Here is a 19,891-nt window from a genome sequence, read left to right as displayed (position 1 = left end):
GTTAATGATTAACCAATTGATGTCCGAATATATGTCCACGTATGCACGCTCTATGAGCCAAAGGAATATACACGCATAAATATAATTTATTAGGATGCTCTATCTTGAAATTGATCGATTTTTGACTTCATTTAGAACTATTTTCTTTGTAGTCGGAGTTGTCCATGGTCATAAATGACCATGACATGTTATGACATGTGAATGTTCATGGACAGAGATAACAGGATAGTATTGTGTATTAACTATGAAGAAAAAATGCTTTAATCAGCTTGGTATGAAATTACCTATAATTGATCTGCATTTAGATAATCTTCAGTAAGGGAAATCTCCCACCTGACCACAAGATTTAGCTTGGAAAGCGGGTAAACTCCGTCACACTCATTTCTGAGCTTGTCTTGTGAAGTATACTAGATGTTCAGAAAACTTTGTAAGCGTGATTCAAGAACGTGTGATGCCATCTCTTGGCGAGTTGCGGGAGGTCGCAATATAATTATTATTATGAGTATTATATTGTTGCGGTAATCATTGTAAATTTTAATTGTACATATGTGTCGAGTAAAAAATATTTTTAATTGGGAGAGAAGACAAAAGTGAGAACAGGCATTCAGCAGATAATATTCAGCACCCACATGGAACTCAAAATTATGCGCAATATTATTAAAAAGGTTGTATTTATATCACTGAAGACACTCTTTGTTAGTGTAAGACTTCTCGTTTTGAGAGAAGTTTCTATATCCAGACTAAGTTAGAACGACTCGTATAATAAACACTATTATACGAGTCGTTCTAACTTAGTCACCTGTCTTGTCACACCCATAAAAATAAACAAAGCAGTATTTTAAAATGCTATAATAAGAATGTCGCCTCTAAAATAGTAATAATTTAACATTACAACCAGAGTATGTCAAATAAATCTTCACAATGTCATTCTAACCGTAAAGAAATCGACTTTTCAACGAAATAACTGACCCAAATCAAGTAAACCGTGCAAATAAACAAATTTCAACGCAATTACTCCACAAATCTGGTTAGTGCAAAAGAAATTTCAATACATCCCAGAACGGATCTCGGGAATTACCGCGCGAAATTACAATATGGCGACTCGTTAAGAAATCCGGATTAAAGAGTTGAAGAAAAAAAAGAAATGTCGCCGTGGGTCCGAGCCGCAAAATTCTTAAACGTAGACCGAGGAAATGGGATGATTACTTCATCAAAACACACTTTAAACGTGTTACGTAAATCTAGTACCGCTCGCTTCGCCCCCACTCACCCCTTTGGGGGGCAGGGAGCCACCCCAGGAGGGGGTAAGACGATATGGGCGAACGTGAGCGCCGTCAAGAAAACCTTGATTGCTTTTTTAATTAGTTTTTTTTCATTCCCCCTTTTCGCATCTCAGCGATCGTAAGAAATATGTATAGCTGTGTGTGGGGTGTGTGCTATCGATTGATGTTTTCAAGACGCTATTAGCATAATTTAGTGCTGTGTTTTAGCATTTTTAAGTTATCGTTTTGTTCACTTATGATCTAAATAGCATTAATATTCATATTTTTTCGTCAAAGTGCTGTATTACAGCGTTGTGCAAATATTCTCGGTCTATTAATATTCATTAATATTTATAAATCTGCTTTATGAAGTTACGCAAATATTTGCTTGCATAAGTATTAAAAAATTTTTTATAGTTACAGTAAGTCGTATTTAAGTAAAAAAAATGTTCTCTTACAATATTTCATATCATTACGACTAAAATCTTTTTGCAAAAGATTATAGTGCAATTATAAAATGTTTGTCAATATTGTAATATTTGTGATATTGATATTGAATAAGTATTTCAGTTTCTTTAACGGCCTTTACTTATTTGTATAATACAGAAGGAAAAAAACAGTACACTAATGTTGTAATATTTCATTTGGCAAATGTGCGGTATAAAAGTATGAATTACGTGAGGTGTTTCAACTGAATTAATAATGTAGCCTCTTGATAGAGATGAAGAAATACTCCTGTACTATTTTCATTTGGAGGTACGCGGCCACGAGCAATGACCGCACACCAGGAAGATTGAATAATTATTTGCTATCTATTTCAAGACAAAATATTTACTTATAATTGTAGTTATTATTTTCATTATTGCTAATAAGCAATAATGAATGTAATTAATAAATTACACGTAGCTTTTGCCGTCTACGGAAAATAATTTTTGAATCGCGAAATGTTTTTATTTTTTGAAGTGGTTTGGGAGGCACATCTTTCTTTAAGTTTTTTATTATAGTGCATATACGAGCTTATTTTAGTAATTATTGTTACAAAACAATACGTATAGTAAATTAAAGTTACCTTACACTAATAACAAAGTCATATTAATTTAACATTATTAATACAATATTATTGATATAATTATTATAATACATATATTAGCATTATTGATTTTTTTTCGACATACGTTAAACACTTTGAGATAGATTTTATAATAGAGAGTTCATTAAAATCATAATTAAAGTTGACATTTTTTATTGCATTATTTTAAATATTTTTTTTATTTAATTTACTTTCTTATTAGCCTAGTAAGTGGAATTCGGCTTCTCAGTCGGAGATTCGAGATTCGAATCCTTCCGAAAGTGACTTTTCAATGTTAGGTTTAAAAAATAATATTATCATTTCTAGTAACGGTGATCCATAACATCGCGAAGAAATCTGTACGTTTGAAAATTATTTACAAAAAGTTTTCAAACATGTGTAAAGACTACCATTTCGCACATTTAATTTCACTTCAAAATTTTCAATTCGAACACTCTCATTAGTTCGTGAATTTTCGTACACTTAACACATACATACATTCATATGCAAATACACACACACATAGTTACGGAGCGTCCCTACTAATTTATACGTTCTTTCGCTTTCATTATAATTATTATTCTTGGCAATTTATTTTCGCACACGAGGGGGCAAGGGAGAATGGGGGAGGGTGGCAACTTCTTACAAAATCCCGTTTTTCGGCAGAACTTAGCGCACCCTTTCTTGGACCTTTTTGTTTTTCATTACATTAACTTTTGAGTCGGGGTAATGTGTTGCGCGTGTGTGGGTGCAATTTGCGCTTGTAATGACGGCTTCGGTTGCTTTGTTTTCGTATTGTATTGATTGGTCTTGTACTAAGTTTTGAGTTACGTAATTTATTAATTACGTAATTCGTTCATTAACGATTGCCTTTAGTATATTAGCTATCAACAAAATAACTAAGTAAGTATTATATTTGTAACATTATTTATAAAAAATCTGCATTGTCACATTTTAAAGTTCCAAAATCATTAAAAATAAGCATTGAAATTTGTGTATAACAATATTGTGAAAAATGCTACAGATTTTAATTGAATAGGTACTCATTTCAGGTACTTCATTATTTTGATCGTTCAAGTTCACCTGTCGCGACCTGCGACATTTTCGATGCATAACACCCTAACTATCCCGACGTCTCTACAATTTTACTCAAAACTTTAAAGTACACAATTTACAGCGCTCCTAAAACGTCCACATGCAAGGGAACGACGAAGAACTTCTACAAAACAAAAGCGATTACGACAGACTTCGACTACTCGAAAACAAAACGCAATTTTCTCTTAAGAAAATGAGGGAACTCTTTCTCCCCATTGAAAAATCATCAACACCCACCGCGTATGTACCCGCCACCGACCACCCTTTAGGGGGGAAGATCTACGCCGCCGACTTGCGTACGCTTTAATTAAAAATAAAACATAAGAACGATGTAACTGGATGAGCCGAGGAGCGAAGGAAAAATGAAAGAGAAAGCCGTCCACCCCCTCCCTTGGAATGGGCGCTTCGAAGGGGGGAGTGGTAACCGCGTAGAAGTCAGTTGCGGAGAAACCGCCGGGGGGAGCGGACCTCCCTCGCATGCTGCTGTGTCACAACGGAATGACATCACTTTTCTTGTCGCTAATGAAGAGAACGTCTTGGATGGGTTGCCTTTTGCTTAAACATTTCTTTGGGACATACATTTAGATTCTTTCAAACTTATTGATTTTTGAAAACTTTTCACTTAGTTTAAAGACTTCGCAAACTTTTCGCACACAAGCTTACATCATACACTTAATACTCATAGACTATTTTAAAAATACGTCTACGAAAAAGTAAAATAAAGAAATGTATCAAAATGTAACTTGAAAGAGAGTCATACATTAAAGAGAAAAGTCAACAAACGTCTCAAGGAAACAAAACGTCCCACAGTCTAGACGTTTTAATTTTCCTATCTTACGTCCCGGCATCGACAGATCAGACTCTTTTCATTAGTCTCCCGCACATGTGGAAGGAAATCTTTGATGTAGACATCGTTAGTGACGGCAGATAAGAGTATTACGAAAGGATTCAATGCATCGGGTTTCTTTGAGTGAGCACAATGTGGTTACATTTCTGATCATATTTTATGCTTGATATTGAAATGTTAAGAGTTCGTTATAATGAGGTTGAATTTTTACTTTTGCTTTGCTTGTGTCATTGTGTTGCATCATATGAATAGTTAATTTAGCCTCATCATTTGCTTTTCGCAAAACTTATGCATTACGCAAAACTTATATATTAGAAATATCTATTTTAAAATCTTTAGTCTGAACCTCAAACTCCTAATAAACAGAAGCTATAAAAATATAAGCTAAAATTAACATTGTGTTTAAGTTGCAAGATTAAATCAAAATAATAGTTAAACAGTACACATTCTGATTAAATAAAAATAAAAACCTCATAACTTATCCAATTCAACCATAAACGTATAATATCCACCTCATTAAGATGCCATAAAGTATTGAAAATAGATAATTAAATCATAAACCACGCCCGCTAATCCAGTTCTAATAAATTGACTGCGAAAACATTCATAAAAGCTTCACCGGAACGAGATTGTGAAAACAGAATCAACAAATGAACGTTAAATAAAACCAGATGTACGAGGCGAACCATACACTCATACTTATTCAAACCTAACCTGGTTGAGGCTTGCTCATTCAATTTTCTAACCCATTTACGTCTCAGACGAACTGCTTGCACTCAAAAAAAGCATAATTTATTCCTCGACATTCCCAACCGTAGATTTTTCACGATATAATTTCATAAGCAGTCGGCAATGCGTGTGTTCGTTTTGCCCCGTTTTCCCCTTTTGAATTGATTAGGTCGGGTTCATATTGAGTTGTGAATGCCTCGAGACATGATGTAGTTTTTTTGGTGGAAAGCACTTCCCTGATTTCGCTAATGGATACGAATTAGGAATTATTAGTTCAGCGTTCGTTTAATTTTGCATCGAATGATGAGGCTGTTGAGATTTCTACGAGGTATTCGGCTTGGTCGAGCCATTTTAGGTTTAATTGGCATTGAAAATTATACAATTCAATGTATAGGCATATTTAATTTAATTATGTAAATCAAACTGTATTAGATTACTTTCTATGTTTACTTTTCATATTAAAACAAATTATTCCATTAATTGTTAATTATGAAAAATAATACATATATTTAAAATTTATTTTGTGTTTTTTCTTTCAATATTTAATTTTGTTTTTAAGGAAATTTAATGTTATAATTATTGATTATTTGCCTTTAATAATTATGTGAACAGACACAATATTAAGACTTTAATTTCTATTATTTATAAGTCTAATAATGATTTATTATGCTTTTAAAAATAAAAACCTAATTAAATTACAACAAAGTTCCGTGAATGCGTAGATAAATTTAATTCGAAGTGTTTTCTGCGAATGTACAATTATCTTAATAATTCACTAACAGAACCCTTACATTCGCGTCATTACTTTTTATGTCCGCATTTAAATTCCTTAAAATTAAAATCTTACGCAATGATATATTATTCATGGAGTTATATACGGCTCCGTGAGGGGCCCGTATAAAGTTCAGCTAGGCTTGCTTAATGATCCAATTCCTGTCATGTTCAGGAAAGGGTTTACCCCCTAAAAAACTTGAAACAAACGCCGCAAAAACCGAAGACGTTCTATCCCCACGGGGTGGTTGGGGGCAACCACCCCTAAGGAGGCAGCGTGAATAATTATAAAAGAAATAAGATAGACATCGACTACGCCGTCAGTCCGTAGATGAATAATAATGGATTTTTGTTTACGTGTGTAGCCGCCTTTATGGCGGTTGTAAGTTTTTACGGCCAGGAATATTGTTGCAAATAAACAGATTATTGTTGGGTTAATACGGTTACTTTATTGCACTGGATCTGGTGTTTAATTTTGATAGTTCTTTTAATCTTTAAATTTTATTGAAAGAAATAAGATACCGTTTTATTTACAGGTTAGAGTGATAGCCTTGTTAATATGTTTCTATTCAATTATTGTTTATTAAATCATCACAAGTAAACGGTGGCAGCATCAAACTACTTTGGCATATAACACCTTTCTCTGTCTAATAATTAGCAGTGTAGTGTTCCAGTGTTCTGGTTCAAAATGTGTCTTGAGACAAATTTACTTTCCAAGACATTCCAACTTAGCTATCAGAAGCAGAGCATGAGCATTTGCTACTTATCATATCATGATAAATAGGTTACCATTGAAGATTCTATAATATTAAACTTTACACATTGATTTTATCGGTGCAAAATAATCAACCTTAGAATAAGCCTTTTTCAATTAGGTTCTTTAATAACAAAATATGCAGAAGAGTACACATTTTCCGTCTCAATCCATTAACTTGTATATTTGTAGAGAAAATGTGAGTTCCAGTGGAATGGAAGCAATAAACAGCGTAGTGCAGGAACAGTAATCACGGCGACGTAACTTTGTTTGACGCTACCTGCCACTGTGGTTCGCTTTTACATTTTACGGACAAAAAATATACAGAAATTGATACCTTTTTGCGTTATTGTAAATGTTGTCCCATTTTTATTTCATTTTCTTGTGTCAGAATTTGGTGTACCCCTTGATGAAACTATTTTTCACATAGTGAAAAAAATGTACTGTAATGCTAATGTTGCTACACAATTTTCGTCTCATTCCCTTATAAAAAAATATGCACATTTCATTTCCTACGAAAAAAAAAGCGTTACAGAAATTGATATCTTCTTACGTTATTGTAAATGTTGTTCCAATTTTATTTTATTTTCTTGTGTCAGAATTTGATACCCTACGAAATTCAATTCCATCAATTACTTTTAGCCTTATGTGACTCTCAAAATGAAAATAGTGTTAAAACATACACTATTATCTCTACATTTGCGTACTATTTCCAAGTTTTTTTCTATTGCTAAGATCTTTGACGTGTAATTGTAAATCTCCTTAAAATATTTTAGTAGTTTCATTTTGTAAAAGAAATATATTTTGGACATAAACAAACACAAACTCGAATTTCAAGTGTTAGAACTTAACTTGACTAATTTTAAGGAAGTTCTTGTGATTTTTTTCTAAAATCATTTTTGTCGCACCAAGCCACCTCACACCAGTGTGCAACCACGCTTATCTTGGATGGTTTCGAGGGCGAGAGCGAAGCATAAATAGATTACGTGTAAAACTGTTAGCCGATGGTTATATGCAACTCGGAGACGGGGTTAAAGAAATCTCGCTAGGTTTTCTAACCTCTGAAAATGGTAAAAATAGACTGGGATTCGAAAATAAGGTATGAACTTCAAGATTAGTGAGAGTTTGAAGATAGTAGATACAAGTCATTGACGGATTTTGATCGTTTTAGTTAAGAATAAAAATGTTTGTGATATTATTTAAATAGTTTCAATTTGTACTCAATAAATAAAGTCATAAAGGATTTTAAAAATAAATTAGTGATATTCGAAAAATATCATCCCAGCTTATCATTTCATAAATCATGAAACATTATTTCTAACTTGAAACTATACTTTGTCATCGTAACTGCTTAGACTAACTTAATGAGGTGATCATTGGTTTTTAGGAGTGACAAAATATCTGTGATTAGTTTCCCCCAGAGTAGAATCCCTGTTCTTTCTGGCGGCAGAGACCACATATCATCAGGCGAACTGCATGCTTGTTTGCTATTTTTCTATTAAGAAAAGAAAAAAAAAAAGAAAACCAAGTTCTGGTCTAAAAGAGCGTAAATTGATTAAGTGTAAGTCTCTTAGCTTATGATATACTTATATGCACCTTAGAGATGCTTCACTCAATCTAATCAGGTGGACTGAATGCACTTCAATCTTATAAAGAAAGCCAAGTTCTGGTGTAAAACGGCGTAAATTGATTAAGTGTAAGTCTCTTAGCTTATGTTCTACTTATATGCACCTTAGATGCTCCACTCAATCTAATTTGTATGCTCACAGGAAATTTAATTGCCGAGGCTTCTCCGAAGGGCGTGAGTGTGTTCAAGATTGAGGTAAGTTGCCTCTTTATATTATTTAATGGTTTGAATATGGCTTATATGAAACTTAGGGAGGGAATAATATGCACATTTAAATATATCAACTCAACTGTTGCATACATTTGTAGCACTGTTGTATTTATACAAATAAATAAAATTGTAATGTTTATTTATAATGTCGAAAGAACGATGTGTCTTTGCAATATAGAATATAAACATTTACCATTCGTTACTCTGTTGTAATATATGGCAAGACATTCAATTTTCCTGCAATCTGCAATTTTATATCTGCTGCAATTATCAAATTATTTCTGTCTTATATCGCAATGTCTTCTTTTGGCCGTGGTCGTGAAATGGGTGAATTTGAATAGATCGGCTCATTACATCAGGAGAAAAAATTAAAAATCTGAAAATGTGAATCTTAGGTTAGGTTTGTAATAAATCCCTAATAAATACATTTAATTATCATTTCAACATCAGGTGATTATGCTCATTTTGTTTCAGTGGTACAAGTAAAACGAACCCATTATTTAAATTTGATATACTTTTTCTACTTAAAGAGCCAATAGTAAACATGCACAATATATCATTCAGTTTTTCGCCTTACGAAAAAAAACATTATAAACATGTACCTATGTACTTTAAAACAGCTTTATGCAACCGCCAGAGGTCGCCACCATCAATATTTATCATTCCCATTCGCTGTATATGACTTGGATGTTTCGCGCTGGATTACCATAAAGCACTTCTCACAACAAAAACTCTTGCCAAATCTTCTTTTTTTAACCTGCAACAAAGAATAAAGTAAAATGGGAGGCGGCTCACATGCACAGGGTATAATTAAAGAGTTAAAATGAATATTTAAATATCGTAAAGGGTGAACTCGACGGTACAATGACATTCGGGGCGTCCAAATCTAGGAAGGTACGTATTTTTGGAAGTCAAGTTCCGCCTTGTGGTATACTGAGAGAACTTTTGTGAAGTTTCGATATATAATTATGAGAATCATCGATTTGTGTGCTTCTGCCAGACGTAGATATCGTGGAGTAGTGGAGAAAGTGTAAGTTATAGTCATCCCTAGTAATAAAAGTCTTCACACATCTTTTAAAATCTAATAAAGAACTCTACATACAACTCACAAGCACCTGCTAGAAGTTCCTATCAATATACAGTATATAGTTCTTTACTATAAAAATGCGTTACTTGTTGTATTTCTTAAGGAAGGTAATGTTTATTGCATCAAAATAATAGTTTATATTTTATGAGATACTTCGATAAATCTCAACTCGAACTATATTTGATCCTAGGATTTAAGGTTCTGATGTAGAAAGCTAAAAAATACAGTTGGTATGATTAACAATCTGTTCCTTGGGGACATACCCACAGGACATACCTCTTGAGTAATGTATTTCTTTTTTAAACACATATATTTTTAGGCTAACCGAAGATGACAACGGTAAATAGTAAAGGCCATATTTCAACAAAAAAAAAACAAAAATATTTTCCGCATTTTTTTTAAATATTTTTTAACCTCGTTATACCCACATCATTAGTGCCGGCGGAACAAGTCAAAGATACAGATACACATCGCAAGGGACACGGCGTTTGCCAAAAATTATAATTTTAATTGCGGACCCCTACCCCACTCTCCCCTGAGCCCGATTCGAAATATAAATACGCTTAGAACATCGCTTCCGTTGATTTTGTGATCCTATTTAATTATGTGGGAGTGAAAATATTAACATCCACTTTTAGAAGCATCTTGACTTTTCCAATATTGAAGTACCAAGCGAGCATATAGAGTAGGTATATGGTAATTGGCTACTGCTGCCTTGTATTATTTCATTGCGTCTTTAGGATAGCATTATTAGCTTGCCTGTTATAGTAGGTTTATTTAATGAAATCTGCCTTATGACAAGATTAATATTATGAGCGGTAGGAACCTTCGTGGTTCGACTTCAGAGGCATCACCGCACGTCATCTGCTCAATAACAACAATGTTAGGCGCTGCTGTGTTCTGGTTTGTGAGGTGTGGTAAGGAAGATTTACTTTTCCAAGGCGATTAAACTTCAGACTGGCCTCAGATCTGATCCTGCCTGGAGTTGAATACAGATGTCCATGTCACTAGCCTCTTGCCATCAGATGGACTGCATACTCGTCTGCTTCTATTGTATAAAATAGGTTCTACCACCTTCAAAGAAAAATGCTATGTTTATACTATGCGAAGCTAATTTATTTCATTTCAAAACCTTATACTTTATTTCCAAAGAGAGCTACATGAATGCCTATTCTGTGTTTAAAACTCTAACTGTCAAGGGGTTTTTCAGAATCCAAAAGCCTATTTACACACGAATTTAACCAGACTTAAACATACAGTGAGACATGAGGGATCTCATTTGTAGACTAAAATGTTACATATTAAACCGTGTAGAGACACTCGTCATGTAGGCGTTAAGCATTCCATTTGAGAGCCGAACTATTGTTCAGAATAGGGATGTTCGGGATTGTTTCGGATCTGACTTGTATAATGAGATCCGTTATGATTCTACTGTGAAAAAGTTTACCAACGAGTACAATATAAGAGAATTTAGAAAATTCGACCGATATTCGACAGACTTTAGCACACAGTAAGACATGAGAGATCTCATTTGTAGACTAAAGGTATGTTACATATTAAACCGTGTAGAGACACTCGTCATGTAGGCGTTAAGCATTCCATTTGAGAGCCGAACTATTGTTCAAAATAGGGATGTTCTCGACGTTTTCGGATCTGACTTGAATAATGAGATCCGTTGCTATAATTTCACTATGAGGTAACAGTCACGAATGAGCACAGTATAATATGACTTATTAAATTCGAGCGACATTCGACATGCTTCCATTGATTCTAAAATATTGTACTATAAAGTTATCTAAGTGATCCGTTGAAGGCGTCACGACCCATTGACGAACATTGAGGACAACTATGACTATGTAATATACAAAAAATTGTATTGAAAACTTTTCATAACAAATTCCATCAGATTTTTTAACATGAAAAACTACGAACGACATTTGTTTAAATTCACTCAAAAACAAATGCAATCAAAAACATACTACATCTTAAATGACATAATATTATGGTTATTTTTAATGCTAGTGGGATATATAAACTTAGTAATTGGATTTAATTAACTAAACTAAAAAATACTAAGAATTTCTTAAACATAATTATCTTGATTGATATCTTAAAATTTCACCCTTAATAGGTTAAGAAAATAATTTCAGAAAATAATACTTAGTGTTTGGTGAAACTGAAAATTATTTCAATTATCCGTCAGAAATAGTTACAAAACCTTTTTCTCTTCAATCAGATCCGATAGTAACGGTAACAGTTACGCAACGTGACATCCCTATCACTACTGCCGAGTCTAAATTTTTTATCAACCCTTCCCGAAAAATGAGTATCACTCACTTCCGTACCACCTTGAAAAATTAATGACTTCCCCGAACACACACGTTGGGACAAAGGGGTAAGTCGCCGAAAATACGCGAATAAAGGAGCGTATACACTATCCGACTTGCAGGATGTATTATGCAAAACATGTATTTATCAAGGACAGGTATGTTTTAGGTAGGAGATTTTTGGCGTATCTTAACATCGAATGGACACTAAATTCAAAATTAAGAGGTTACCCTAGGCGGAAATCAAATCTGGAACATTATAAGCAGTCGATTGGTACGGTTACTGCTATAATGTGCGTGTGTAATTTGATAAATTCCAATATATTTGATATGACAATTTAAGTACAATAATTTGACATCATTATTTTTTTCACTATTCCATTCTTAGACTTTACTAAGACGTACATATGATTGACCTTTATATTTTGAGTTTAAATAAGATGTACATAGGAGTGACTAATTAATATTTATGCGAAAATATTTCAATTGATCAGATAGTAGTAAATATTGCTAGAATAGCTATAAGCAGTATTACAGAAGCAAAAATTTCGTAGTTACTTCGGCTACCATTGATGGACAGTGCATAAGGTCCTCAACAGTGGTCGGTAACAATTTCCTCTCACTCATTATCTTTAAATGCACTTTGCACTCAAATTGCGTTTGCCGGGCTGGAATTTTTGACAATGTCAATGAAACACGTCACGTGCCGTGGAATGTAGCTCATTTTTGAATGAGCTGCTTAAATGTATGGTGAAGTATATGAGTTAATTGAGAATGTGACTTGTTTTTGAATGAGCTGCTAAAATGTGTGGTTAAGTATATGAGTTAATAGAGAATAAATTTTAGAACCTTTTGTGGTTCTCCGCCACCACCGCCACACCTATATTCTACCTAATAACAGCAGTAAGCGCTGCTGTGTTTAATTTGAAGGATGTAGTAAAGGAGACACAGTTTTCCAAGGCATTTACGTATTTATTTTAAAATAAATACGGACGCAGGTAAGACTAGATTCATACCCAAGGTCGGCCACAGGTGCACCGCTATCCCTGAGGACTAAGCTGGAATGCTTCAGAAAAGTATACCTCCCTTACCACATTTTTGAAACCAAAACACAGCAACGCTTAACACTGATGTTATTAGGTAGAAATATTAGTTAACATTTTAAATCTATTCACTATTATTATAACGCTAACGCTTATATTAAACGCAAAACAAAATGGAAGTAGATCATAAATAGTTTACAACGTTCTACAAGTAACACAAACAAAACAGATACTAAGATAAACAAGAAAAATATTGATAAATCTAATATTGGCTCCAATCATTCCGGAGCTCTTGCAGCCCTTATTGCGTTAATATTGAAGGCAAGGAGGCCTTAAGCGTGAGCTTTATATAGAAGTAGAGCTAATATTTGTAGACATTAAACATTTTTAGATAAGCGAGAAAATACTTGAAAATAATTTACTCGTTTGATCATATACGTATTTTATTTCTTACATTATCTGGTAGAGATCACAACTACGACGAATGGTTTAGAAGCTTGAAATTTTGCACACCTGTTCGTTATACCTAGATTATATTTTATTAGCTATTATATTAATCTACATATGCACCAAGAAAGGATTGTTGAAAATTTATCTCATAGGTGGACTAAATAGGGGATGAAAAACTTCGGTGGCCGGTACAATGTTCATTTTAGTTAGAAAGGGAACCACACATAACTAGAATTCTTTTACATGCATTTTTAGTATTCAGGGCAATAGCTACACGATTCCAAATTTTAACATAGCCTAAATACATGCTTTCACGTCGAATTATGTCTTAGGGGAGGAATTTTCAAAAATATCCCTTAAAACTCTATTATCGCCCTATTTATCACTTAGTACCGAGGAATACAATTTTCAACCATCCGATGAAAACTTTTTTAACGACAATAATATATGATAAAATGCATTTTACGAAATTGAGCTGTCCTCTATCATGTCCTGGAACGATAATCCGTGGAAAAAAGCGAAATTATCAGATAAGAATAAGTCGACTAATACAGGATAACACATCCTGTATTAGTCGACTTATTCTTGTTATTATTAATAACTTATATTATTATTAGTAATGAGGATTTTTTAACAAAAACACTTTGTTAAAAATTCCTCATTTTGAAATCTAAAAAATCTTTCTCAAATAACAACTACTAAATCTTTAATCAATGCGTTATCATTTGTAATACTTTTATTAGCTTCAGATAAACAAACAACTCATTACCTCTCTACGTTTTGAACTATCTATTTCTCGGAGTCTGAACAAACTTGACTGAGTCCTCGAGACGAATCTCTTGTCTTATGAAATACTCGAGGGCGGCTATCTTCGCAACATTTTTGTTGGACGTACTTAGGACCGTCGAGTTCTGTTGTACATAAGCTGAGATGAATCTTGAGAACGGTACTTTTATCATAAGCCTTTATTATTTTGACATGTTATGTAAATTACTTTTTCGCTGATGTATATTTTTGTAGTCGCATAGTTGAAACATCATCAACCCATCATTGTTCCACTGCTGGGCGCGGGTCTCCTTTCAAAATGAGAAGGATTAGGCCATAGTCCTCCGCGCTGGTCAAGTGCGAATTGGTAGACTTCACATACATTTTAGTTTTTTTTATAGTTTTCGCAGGTACACGTTTCCTCACGATGTTTTCCTTCTCCATTTATGCAAGTGATAATTAATGTGTAATTTGCATATCATTTTGAGAAATCAAACATCCTTGTGGCTTCAATCTGAGACCTCTCGATCGAGAGGCCGCGTTTCAAGCACTAGGCCGTCACTGCCAAATACAGTAAATAAATCATCCTAACCATTTCTATTATCATCACCTAAAAATCCTCCACATAGTATAAGTTAAACAATGCATAATCCAAAGAAATCCACCCCTATTTACTCACGATGTTCAGCTGTCGATCAGTTGATTTGAATACAGCTGTAATGGACTATGGCCGCGCCTCGGCCTTGCCCTCTGTGTCGCACCCTTACGGCATTATCGTTTGGTCGATTGAAAATTATACGTTATACATATGTTTTAACCGTTTTAAAATTTTCAAATACTATGTTTATGAGATAAATGTGTTGTTTTAATATTTGCTTCTTATGTTTTGTATGTAATGTACATTGGTCGAAGCGCGTGTATCGTAGTAGGAGTCACCAATGAAGGTATAAGTTATGGTGTGTAAAGCAAATAATCTTAATATAATTCGTAATACATAATTAATGATTCCCACTTCATTTCATACATTTGTTTAGGTATTATTTACAGATACTAGGTGTCAGGCTAGTATAATCACAATATAAAAACAAGTTATATGTGGTGTGTCATGTTGTGTAATTCAGTTCTTTAGAGCACAATGCTCAATGTCAGTTTATTACTGCCCTATACTTGAGATGCGTAAGCCAATCTAACTAATTCTAATATCACTAACCACTTACAGTTGTAAATTATAACATTATATCTGTTTTCATAATTATTATATCTTTTAAAGCAAGTGATAATTAAATTGCTGGTCATTATTATTCATTACCAGTTTATATCGTTATACTAGCAAAAAATGGCAACGTGCAATAACTTGAGTGCAAATTAAATAGTAGAATACAAGTAGAACGCAATATTAGTGGGGAATTGCTACTTGAAAGTTTAACGGACGCTTATTAGTTGGCCACTGAGCGAATTTTGTGTTTAACTTCCCGGTAATATTTCCTAGGAATAGTTCTAAAAGTTAGAAGGTGCAAAAAGACTGTCTATGAAATACTCGTGGTCGTGAAATGTGAAAAAAATGCTATAGAGTTATCGTTGAGACATAAGTTTAATAAATCGTAACTGTCATTTGCAAAAAAATAATTATATCTAATTGTTTTTGTGCTTTTAGTAAAACTATAAATTTGCCTTTTTTGTTTTTTTTTTTAGAATCAAAGTACCCATTTGCCTGCAGAAGAAGAATTAATAACTTCTTTTAATTTATCATATTCTTTAGTTTTACGATCATTCTTACAATCAAGTTTGTTTGACTGAAAATCGAACCTGGGATCTCGTAGAAGGCAAATCGATATATTAACGATTGTCCGGTAGCGAACTTATAAAAACATTTTCTTGCTATTATATTGTAAAGACAAACATATGAAATATTATATTTATTGTATATCCCAAATAAAATATTAGCGAAACAGAAACAACCCTAATATAGCATGTCTATTTCCACTCAGACGAAACGTCAAAACAATAATGTGTGAGTTACGCACTATTATTTTACACTGTCAATGATTCACCAACTAATTGATCAATATACGTCAATATTAACTGAAGTAAATTAGCATTCGTCCATACGTAAACAAAATGTTTCTCTATACCTATTTGTAGGGAGAGGTAATAAAAAATATGGTAATAAAACACATATTTTTAGATTTAAAATGGGCATATTTTAGTTTTAATTAAACATTTTTATGGTGTAAAGTCACATATACTTAACAAATATCCGGTTTTTATTAAATTGAGATAAATACGAATACCGAAGATAATCAACACAAATCATTATTTCCATCATTTATTTAATCCAGCGTCAACATCCTGATATAAAGTTTTATTCAAATCAGATAATACTAGCAACAATGTAGCTGATAAAAGAAAACACAAAAGAGATCAAAACATAAATACAAGTGAAAACACATGCAACATCAATACATTTCCATCGCAGAACTGTACAACGGAACGCATTTGTTTAAATTAAAAAAGAAAACCACACGCCAGCAATACACTTAAAATATTCACACGACGCTACCCAGAACACATTCCATTTTTAAAAAGAATAGAAAAGGAGAGCATTCTTAAAAAAATTTGTTCGTACACAATATAAAGCGCCCCATTCACGATACAATGAATGTTTTGTGCGGTTTTATACTGAATCGCATGACCCGACGTGTGTCACAATGCGACCGTGTATGGGTGCACTCTCTGAATTGTTTCTGTTACCCCGACCTCGGTTATGCTTTTCCCTTTATTTTGTTTCTATTTTCACGTTGGAGAGCATAATTTCTTTTCTTGAGGCATTCAGCCAGCATTGTGTGTGACAGTTAGCTTTAAGGACGCACTTGCGTTGCGTTGCGGCGTTTAGGCAACTTTTGTTGACTAAAGTTTGACAATATGAATATGTTAAATGAAGGAATATTTCTAATATGTAAAGTAGAATACACTTGCTATTAATTTGATAGTGTCGTCGTCATCCAGCTATTGGTGTTACAATGCTGGACACAGTTCTTTTCTGAGTGATAAAGCATTAGGATGACCGTATCTACTTGCTGGTATGTAGGACCATTATGGTCAACCGTAGAAAGTCCACTATACCGTTCAAGCGTGATCAGAGATGCCTGAAATTCGAACCTCGGACCCCCAGATTGAGAGCCGGCCTCTCTATTAATTTAAAAACCTATTATTAGCTTATATTTTTATTGACAACATAAGCATGAAAATTCGTATAGTGTCAATCATTATAAAAATAAAACCATAAAGTTTACTATGAAGAAACTAACATCACCGTAACTATTACTTATAAGTATGTTAGAACAAAAGCTTTCAAATGTTACCGGATATGGTCAGGAAATGTGAAAAACCGAACGGAAAAACATTTGGTCGATTTCATTGGGAGTGGCGTACGGAGTTTCACAAGGGCACCTCTTCGGACCACTATGTTTTGGTATAACCATACTTATTACAAAGAACGTTAAGGTTAAAATCGAGCGAATCTTTAACAGTGTGTTAAATTTAGGGTTATTGTTTTTGATATGTTTGAGTAATCGTGTCAAATCGATAAATGGGCGAAGTTTCTATGACGTGTTATTAAGTAATGACATTTTATTGCTCGTTTAATATGAGTTTGAAGTAAGTTGTGTGGAACTTACATGAGGGAAGTTAAGTTATAATTGGCTTTGAAATGAATGTTTTTAAGAGGAATATAACTTATCTGGTGCAAAAGTATGTTTTTATGATGTGAAAGAAACTAAAAAAGAACTATTATGATGTAAATGACACATTCCCGATTTAGAAAGTATAATGTTTTTCTGTTAATTGCAGTATGCTTTGATAAGTGTATATTTTACACTCGCAAGAAAGCTATAAGTTTAATAACATCTCATAGGTACGACTCAAACAGTGTGGATGGACGGACAGATTTAATTAAATTAACACACACACATACACACGCACACACATAAAACATCACTCTCCTGGAGAAATTGCTTATAAATAATACTTGGTATAATTACTACTTCAATAGTCGACAAACACACACATACCAATTGATAAACATTGAAAAATCTGCAAAAAGCAAGTGTATCTCGATAAAATTAAAAGTTAAAAATATATAATACACTTGAACGGAAAATATAATTATTCACTATGCTCATTAAAACGAACCTCATTCACTTTGATACGCGCCGGAAATTGATCGGTAATGACGTCACGTTAGACCCGCACATTACTAATGAGATGAGCTTGCATACGAGAAGCTGCGCTCTAGTTAATGTTACTGCTTTAGAAGCTGTTTCCATCGCTTTGTAAATTTTATTTCACATTGATATAGAAGGGAAATTTATCGGTAAAGACGTCATGTTAGACCCGTATATATGTACATTTTTGTGGTAGGTTAAACTTGCATATGAGATTCTGCGCTCAAGTTAACGTTGACACTTAAGTATTTTGTTGTTCTTTTTATTCTCTGAAAACCCTCACATTTAAAACTACGAGTATTGGGGATGTATAAAAAATAATTGGCTAGAATCTATAAATAGAATTTACTATGACGTAACTCATCTTATCATGCATTGCCATCCAAAAAAAACGTGCATGCATATTTCAGTTCAAACGGTTGGGATTAACTGATGTTAAATTCAATTGCAATATTTTCGCCCCTTACATACATACATACGAACTTACAAAGATAAATTAAAATGTTGTAATAACAGTGCAAATGCAACCACAGTTACGGGATGAAACCGCAAGTGTTAATTGGAGATTCGATTAATGAGCCGGTGCCGCTGATATGTGAAGTGGGCTTCGAACGATTCAAATTGGAATCTTTCAATTGATATGTTGGTATCATCAAATTTCGCTCTAGAGTTTGTTATTATTGCAATGGGGTTAATTTCTTTCATATTCACGATGTGACGGCGAATATTGTTTGATGTTATTTAGTGAAGCTTAAAATTTTGAAGGTGGTAACACCCTTTGTGGTTCGACTCTTGCGGCACCACCGCCACACCTATTTCTTCCGCTAATAACAGCAGTGTTAGGCGCTGCTGTGTTCCCTTTTAAAGGGTGTGGTAAGGGAGACACGGGGACTTTTCCGAGGCGTTCCAGCTTAGTCTTCAGGGGTAGCGGCGCATCTGTGGCCGACCTCAGGTAGGATTATCTAATCCTATCTGAGGTTGATTACAGATGTCCATGGGCGGCAGTAGCCACTTCCCATCAGGTGGACTGCATGCTCATCTGCTACTCACATTTTATAAAAAAAAATGTTTACAATCTCTTTTTATTTGCCTTGTTACTTCGTAAGTATGATTTCGATTAATCTGAAGGTTTGCATACATTTTTGGTTTTAATAACAAAACGTGATTATATGTGTCACGTTATTTTAAATCCAAAATGGTGGATATCCCGCAAGATGGCGATTCAATTAAATTTTTATGATACCTGATATGGTTCTCAAAACAAAGAATGTTCTGAGATGAATCTGTAATACTTTGAAACGTATTATCTTCTATTACCCGCGTGACATGCAAAGGGTTCCGAATTCAATACACAGCCAGACAGATATCATAATCATACCTTTAGATGTTTTTTCTGAATCTGGGAGCATCAGTCCTTGTCTAAACATATTAATGTGTTAAAGGTTATAGTGTACAGTTACGAATGTAAATGCATTTTTGTATTAAGCTTGTAACGTTTCTTAATCAGGAATTCTTTAGTATGCTTTTTTCTCTATTGCGTTAAATATATTTTACTACTCTTCGCTCATCAGTCTAACCATCGCTCCAATAAAGATCCAACACTATTTCCTAGTTTACTAGCTCTCAATACGA

Source organism: Epargyreus clarus, unplaced genomic scaffold (genome assembly GCF_041222505.1).
Source record: "Epargyreus clarus isolate Ecla_fem2 unplaced genomic scaffold, WU_Ecla_fem_2.2 ptg000027l, whole genome shotgun sequence".
NCBI classification, from domain to species: domain Eukaryota; kingdom Metazoa; phylum Arthropoda; class Insecta; order Lepidoptera; family Hesperiidae; genus Epargyreus; species Epargyreus clarus.
This window is presented reverse-complemented; position numbering follows the sequence as displayed.